This window comes from Sorex fumeus, unplaced genomic scaffold, assembly GCF_029834395.1.
Source record: "Sorex fumeus unplaced genomic scaffold, SorFum_2.1 ptg000024l, whole genome shotgun sequence".
NCBI lineage: Eukaryota > Metazoa > Chordata > Mammalia > Eulipotyphla > Soricidae > Sorex > Sorex fumeus.
In genome coordinates, this window is record NW_026606081.1 from 976,472 (window position 1) to 985,179 (window position 8,708).

At 35.5% G+C, this 8,708-nt stretch overlaps 1 pseudogene; it reads right to left on the reverse strand.

Moving 5' to 3' along the window:
• Positions 1-1,409: 1,409 nt before the first annotated feature.
• LOC130023679 (AP-3 complex subunit sigma-1-like) lies at positions 1,410-5,496 on the reverse strand (annotated as a pseudogene).
• Between the last annotated feature and the right edge of the window lie 3,212 nt (positions 5,497-8,708).

An 8,708-nucleotide genomic window follows, 5' to 3' on the forward strand; every position in this document is an offset into this window, starting at 1 on the left:
GGACTATATCTCCAACCCAAGCACAGTCCATTTTAATTGCTATGTCATGGATTCCAGCATCCCCAATTTCCCAAGGAAGGTAACTAAATTAAATTATTCATAACTAAGATCAATATCAAGCATTGCTGTTAAATTAATAAGATATGACTTAATAATTCAGTTTCTCTGTTATACAAGTATTTACTCATGGCTTATCATAAACATTGTTCCAGTTGATAAAAAAATTTTTATATTGAAAATTTTCTGACATAACTTTGAGGGTCAGGAGGAGTGCATGGAACTATGCGCATGTCTTGCCTCAGGTGGTCAACCATTGAGTCATTCCCAGCATCACCTAGCCCCTGAGTGTCACTAGGGCAGCCATAGAAATCCTTTGCTCCATAGGGGTAGCCAGATAATCTTCAGTAGCACAAGGCTCAAGCAGCCCACCATCTTAATGCCCTAGCATGGAATTGCCAGTCTGGTTGCTTGAGAAACAGCAGGAGGACCCTGGATTTATCGAACACCATTTGAAAAGTTCTCCATTCATGTGTGTGTGTGTGCGTGTGTGAGTTATTTTCTCTAAAAGTTATTCAGTCTGAACTTCTGAACATGAATCACATCAGCATGTTTATGAAGAACTTCAATTTTGAAGGTACAATAATGAATGTATTGACCCAAATAAAAGCGACTATTTTAATAGTACTTTTAGAAAAAGTATTATTACACACACACACACACACATACTCATGTATATGTAACTTCTTTAACTTTCCTATCTTTTCAATTTGGTTTCAGATAAAATATTTAATTAACCTTCTGAAGTATCCCAGGAAGGCAAATTTGGAATAATCTAAAAAATTGTCTTAATAGTGATAAAATATACCTTTATTTACTTTTTGAGTCAGTGGGTCATACAAAAATTATTGCTAAAGTATGTATCAGGCAAACAGAAAGGTGATTTTGAAGTTCAGTTGCCTTAGTGTTTATTTCAACTAAGAGAAAAAGGTCATGTTTTCATACAATACGTACATGGTTCTTTAACAATTGTGACAAGTAACAAAGAATTAAGAAATGCTTCAGTTGTGTTCTATAAAAATATTTTGAGTTATACATAATTTAAAGAAATATCTCTAGCACTTTTTGAAATACTCTAGTAGGCAGTGCATAGAGGCATGTCTTACCTGGGCAGAGAAATGCAGTTAAGAAAGAAAAAAATCACACCAAAACTACTCAATTTCTTTAAAATCACTGAGCAATAAAAGCAACATTGAACTTCCGTACTGATTTAACCAACTTCTATACAGTGCCATGACTTACATACAAGAGTGAAAGTTAGGAGTCTCCTCTATTTTTGGTAAACAATTGCAAAGTAAACACGGATGACTTGTCCCTTCTGGATTTTATCTGGGAGAGGCCTTTTCAATATTTTACTTAAAAGAGGGCAGATTTGGCACTTTTATACTGATGTCACCAATGTTAATATTTATTGGAATCTCAGGAAGATTTCTATTCTTTCCAGCTGATTCAACATGATGGAGCTCCTGCTAAGCCAGCCCCAGATTCTCCAGTTTGATTTGTACATCAGTTTGCCTGATATTCCATCCATGTTGGTATCAAAGACCATTTCTCCATCACCATTTCTGCAGGGATATCGTGAACCTTATCTACGTGAAAAATTAAATCCAGTTCACAAACATTTTTAAAACCCTTGTCTAGTGTTTCCACAAAAAGCTAAATTACATATGAAATGCCAAGTTCACTTTCTGAAGAATACATAAAGAAAACAAAATATAATGTTGCATAATGTCTACAAATCAGTTTGTTGTCAGATCCTCCAATCGAGAATCCTCCTAGGAAATCAAGAACATGTTCATCTTTCTTAGATGCCAAATGGTATGCCCCCCTGATGATAGGAATATACACTGTAGAACACAGAGAGCCACGGTTTCCGGTGGTTATTGAAGGTAAGAATCGCCTTGATGCAAGTTGAGAGGGCTTGCTCTGTGGGCGCTTGGGGGCCAGGACAGGGGCAGGGGATCTTCCAATACTTTTTCTAAAAGTACTATTAACATAGTCACTTGCTGCCAAATGTAAGCCAAAATTCCCTATTTTATTTGGGTTAATGATATCTGGATATCAAATAAATCTTTTAATTAATAAAATATTAATCGATTAATATTATTGATTAATTGCTTAGTATTGTTGATTAATTGCTTAGGGTATCCTCTATAACACAAATTTGGTTAATATTAATGAACCACGTTGTTGTAAAGTATGATTCTCTGTTGAATTTTGTTTGATTGTTTGGAGGCCACACCTGGCTATATTCAAGAGTTACTCCTGGCTCGGCATTCAGGTGCTCTGGGGGAGCACATGGGTCAGCCGTGTGCAAAGCAAGCGTTGTACTCACTGTAGTACTTCGCCAGTCCCATCTCTGTCCAGTTTTAAAGAACTGAGTTAACATGAAAAGACTTTCCTAGGGAGGGTCCTAGAAGTTAGTCAGGAGAGTGACAGGCACAGAATGGTCTCCCTCAGATAAAGCATATAGAGAAATGTACTCAGGTAACAAAATGTCTCCAAAGGCAACAGAAACTGAGAACTGGTCTTAAGTAGGAAACATATTACTGTGAGTGGGGGATGGAGGGAGGATGGGAGGAATGTGGCAGGAAAAATACTGGGGCAATGTTTGACATTGGGGGAGGGGACAATGTTTGAATTTCTTATGCATGAAACTGTGCTATTATCAGTATTGTAAATCATGGTGCCTAAAATAAAATTTTAAGAACTATTTCTATGAAATAGTTCTTCAAATTTTTCTTATTGAGATAAAAATGAAACTTCATGAGAGTAAGAACTTATCTATCTAGTTATAACATATATCCAATTACTAGGAAGTGTGGCTGAAAGAAATTAGATATTTCTTTTCTCAGAAATACATGAACCATACAGGCTACTCATCTCTTTTCTAATAAATGCATTTTAAATATATTCATATTTTATTCTTACTATAATATGTATTCTTACTCTATTTGTAAGAATAAATATAATATTTATTCTTATATTTCTTTAGCCTACATCAATAACTTTTATTTGAGTTACATTTTAAGGAATAATCTCTTAAAATTATTAATACAGGGCTCAGAGAGACAGTCCAGCAGCTCTTATCCTGCATGCAGCCTACCTAAACTCAATCTCAGCATTCTATATGATTTTCCAAGCCTTTTCTAGAGTGATCCTTGAGCAGAGTCAGGAGTGAGCCCTGAGAACTGCCAGGTGTGACCCCAAGCCCCAAATTAATCACTAATTTAGCCAATAACAACATTATATAATAAGTATAAATGTCACAAACCTAAAACCCGTGGTTGAAATATAAAGTAACTTCTCTATCACAGATATAACTATACTCAAATTTATGATAGCCAGTTTTGCACTGTAGCACTGTCCTCCCATTGTTCATCGATTTGCTCGAGAGGGCCTAGTAACGTCTCCAGTGTGAGACTTGTTGTTACTGTCTTTGGCATATTGAATACATCACCGGGAGTTTGCCAGGCTTTGCCGTGAGGGCAAGATACTCTCGGTAGCTTGCCGGGCTCTCCGAGAAAGACGGAGAATTGAACACCAGGTGACCTGGTCGGCCGTGCATGCAAGGCAAACGCCCTACCGCTGTGGTATTGCTCCACCCATTACCAGTATGCTTATCCTATTTTTTAATTTTTTTTTTGATGAATCAACTGTGAGGTACAGTTACAGTTTTGCATTGAATATAAATGAAATAATACAGGATTTTCTCTTTCATGTCTTTTTCCTCTTATTTTTGACTATATAAAATATTGATGTGACTTTTATTTTAGGCAATATGTAACGAATCTGTTAATGGTAGGGTTTCATGCATAAAATACTTTAGCACAATTCCCTCAACCAGAGTGTCTGTTTACCTCCACATTGTCCCAGTGCACCACACACTCCAGCTGTGGTAAGTTTCCTACTGATGACCAGTTCTCAGTTCCTGTGTTTGGAAGCGTTTATTATTCCTTTACTATGTTTCTTTATATCCCACACATGGGAGAAGGCATTCTGCCTGTCCCTCTTCTGACTAACTTCGCTTAGCATGATACTCTCCAGATACATGCATGCAGCAGCAAATTGCATGATTTTCTTTTCTTAAAGTCGAATCATATTTCACTGTATGTATATGCCATTCTATCTTTTTCCCTTTTGCAAAAAAGGAAATTCTATTTAAAGTTGATTATAATATTTACCAGTATTATCACATATCATGATAATGCTTCTATTCTTATTGCTATACAATTTTTTTTTCAGTATGAATATACAGAATTTACTTACCCAATCACTCTTCATAACATTTAAGGGATATTTGATAATTTTTATTTTTAAAATAGGATTAAAGATGGTACTGTTAATTTTCCTACAACACAGAATACTTATTTGATGTGTTGCTGGGAGCATACCTTATAATTGTGCATATTATTTCTACCAATTGTAACATTTTACATTCCCAGAAGTGTCCCAGAATTCTGGTTGCTTAACTTTCTTACCAACATTTTAAACAGACGTTCTCAGTCAAGCTATTCTGGTCATTGTGGTGGCTTTAACTTATGATCTCTAATGACAACTGAATATAAGAATTTTATATTACTTAATTGGTAAGTTATATATTCTCTTTTACCGTGTATGTTGGGGTTCAGGAAGATGGTTTGAAGGAAGAGCACATGTCCCAGTTCCTGGGGTTTGTTCCCCAACACTGCTTGGTTCACTAGCACTGCTGGGAGTGGCCTCCCAAGGAAAAATAAAGTTTATCTATAGTTCTAGAGATTTGTCCCCCATGATTCATAGTATTTCTCCACATAGAATATAAGTGTTTCCTAAGCCTAATACTGAATTTGGTTCTTTCTTCTATGACCTTTCATTTTACTTATGGCTCTTGTGCCTTTAGAATAGAAACTCTTAATCATGATGTAACTTAACAACATTTGTATTCTTTTTCGATTTGCTTTTTTTTATTCTCTCCTTTTTTAATGTTCTGAGGTTTTTATCCTATATTGTACAAAATTTACTATGCACTTCTTACATTTACATCAACAGTCTACCTGTAATTTATTTTTTCAAAGCTATAAAAACTGTTTAATATTGATTTTTAGAGGGCTGGAGCAATAGCACAGCAGTAGGGCATTTGCCTTGCATGCAGCCATCATGGCCAACCCGGGTTCGATTCCCCTGCCCCTCTCGGAGAGCCCGGCAAGCTACTGAGAGTATCTCGCCCGCACGGCAGAGCCTGGCAAGTTCCCCATGACGTATTCGATATGCCAAACACACTAACAACAAAGTCTCCAATGGAGACGTTACTGGGCCCGCTCGAGGAAATCGATAATCAACGGGAGGGCCTTTACCTTTACCTTTGCCTTTATTGATTTTTAGAAATTGAAGTACAAAATATTCATTCAGGAGAGAAAGATGATCTTTGTCATTGCTCTGCCGGTCACTCTTGTCAGCCATCTAGTGTCCTGTATGTGTGGGTCTGTTTCAATGCTATTACCTGCTGCTGATACCTTTTAAACTTTATACTAAAACCACGCTATCTTAATCATCATTTCTTTATATAGATTTTGAAATTATAGTACAAGACCATCAATTTTTTAAGATTTCGAGATGTTCCTTGAATATTTTACATTTTAATAGAAACGTTAGGGTAAGCTTATCAATTTATTTTTTAACTTTATTGAGGAAAACTGACAAAATACAAAAGCTGGGGGAGCAAAGTTGACAGTGGTGGTGGGGTTGGTTTTGAACTATATGTCTAAAATTCAACTACAAATAACTTTGTAACTTATGGTGCTTTAATAACATTGTTAAAATGTGTATTTTTAGAATATAGCACAATGATTTTATATGCATGAGCATTGTGGGGTGATTGCTAAGAACAGAATAATTAGCACGTACTTCAGTTCATAGTGTTAACCTTATTTTTATTTGAGGTGATTACGTTTAAGTTAAGCTCTATTCTAACTTCCAAGAATTCAGTATCGCACAGCGGGTGGGGCATTTACCTTGCACATGGGTGACCCGGGTTCGATTCCTTCGTCCCTCTCAGAGAGTGCAGCAGGCTACCGAGAGTATCCCACCTTCAGGGCAAATCCTGGCAAGCTACCTGTGGCATATTCGATATGCCAAAAAAACAGTAGCAACAAGTCTCACAATGGAGACATTACTGGTGCCCGCTTGAGCAAATGGGTGAACAATGGCATGGCAGTGCTAATAATTAACTATAGTAACATTGCTATGCATCAGATTTTCTGAATAAATTCTTTGTACAACTATGTTTATATCCTTTGCCATGACCTTACTTTCCCAGCAGGGCGTTTGCCTTGCACGCAGCCAACATTGCCGACCCGAGTTCGATTCCTCCGCCCCTCTCGGAGAGCCCGGCAAGCTGCCGAGAGTATTCGATATGCCAGACACAGTAACAACAAAGTCTCCAATGGAGACGTTACTGGGCCCGCTCGAGCAAATCAATGAACAACGGGAGGACAGTGACAGTGACAGTGACAGTCTCGCTTTTAATGAACTTTTCTATTATATTATTGTCATTTAATAACTTAAGTGATAATATTCAGTATTTAACTTTTACTTTCTGACTCATTTTTTCACTTATCACAATATTTTCTGTTTATCCAAAATGCTATGAATGTCAAATTTCTCTTTTTACTTATTTATTTATTTAGGTTTTGGGGACACACCCAATATTGCTCAGGACTCAAGAACCATATAGGGTGCTGAAGATTGATCCCCAGTCAACTGTGTGCAAGGCAAACACCCTGTCTACTGCATTCTCTCCCTGGTCAGTTTTCTCCTTTTTAATGCTGAATAATATTATGTTGTATATAATTTTTTCTTGTCACCCACTGAAATACGTTGAAGATGTTTCCATATTTTGGATATTATAAATAATGATATAATGAACGTGGTGTATAGATATCTTTATGATAGCAGTTTTTCATTTCTATTGCTATTGAGCACTGGTGTTGCAAGATTTTTCAGGAATTTGAGTACACACACAAAGTGAGTGGTTAATGGAGGCATGTACCTCCTTTCAACACAGTTCACATGCAGATTCTTTACATGCAGATGTATACAGAAGATCAGATTTTATACACACACACACACACACACACACATATCAGATTATAATCCCAAACTGTGAGAGGTTCCAGAGTTTCAGAGATCACAAGAAAATCCCAACTACTAAAATAATATATATTTGCCATATTCCTTGCTCAGAATAATTGTAAAGGTGGTTCTGAGATATAATGTACCTTTGTTTGTTCGTTTTTGTGCCACACCTGGTAGCTTACTCCTGGCTCTGTTCTCAGGTATCACTTCCGGTGAGCTCAGGGAACCATATGGAGTTTGGTCAATCGAACCCAGGTCATTCATGTGCAATCAGGTGTCTGACCCACATGGGTATTGTTGCTCTGGCTCTGAGATAGTGCACACTTTTAAAAAGATAACATTTAACATAAGTAAATAGAAAACATACCCAATTGTGAACATTAAGAAAGCTTCTGTTATACTTCTGCTTTGAAATAAAGCAATTTGCTCGAGCGGGCCCAGTAACGTCTCCATTGGAGATTTTTTTGTTACTGTGTTTGGCATATCAAATACGTCAAAAGAATAGATAAGTACATATCATTTTCTCCTTTTCTTACATACTATTGCTTACCTGGAGCTTCTATTTCATAAATTAACGTATAAAATTGTTCTATTACACTTTATAGGGCTCACTCTGTTCTTACTTGGACAACTTCCTATTCTTACAATTTTGGAATCACACTGTTAAAATTCTACCATAACTGAATTATTTTCATACTTTAGGAAAATTATATTTTAATCACAGTTTCAGAAAAACAGATATCAGGCAGGCTAAGTTTTCAAATTTATTTTCATTAACTGTTTCTTTAGTTATAGAGAATGTTTGTTTAATTTCCTGGCTCTCATTTTTAAGAACATCATCAGAGAAATTTTTATACTGTTAATGTAAGAAATACAAAAATTCAAAGAGATGAAAATGGGAAACAGGGGGAAACTGTAATTAGGACCTTTTCACTATAAACTACAGGTTGCATCTGATGGGAGTAAGTGAAGATATATCAATAATTAAATCTTAAACATGAACCTTTTATCCTTCTTGAAAATACATGTTTTAATCAACATGTATCCTGAACTACTAATGATGAAATTGAACTAAAAAAAAACCCACAGTGCCATTATAAGTCAAAATTTATCTTTAATTTTAGCATTAGTATCAATATGCTTGAATTTAAGATATTCTTAATTTTATGATCTAGCAAGTAAATTCTACTGTGAGTTACATAATAAGGAAAATTGCCACATTGATTGTTTTTTCAATTGATATGCAAAATACTTTGCTAAGCTACAGTATTCAAGTGTTAAAATAATAAACTTTCTTTTAAAAATGTTTCAGCTAAGGCTTAGCATCAGGAGATCCTGGGGAGTGATTTAATTTTTTGTTTGGTTTTTATCTATTAAAATATTTTTCAAAAGGACAAGCACCTAAATTGAACTTTATTTTCATACTTTAATTTAGGAAAATTATATTTTAATCACAGTTTCAGATTAAATAAAATAGATTTAGATTTCATTAAATAAAATATAATATATAATTTTGATTTAGATTTAGGATTAGGATA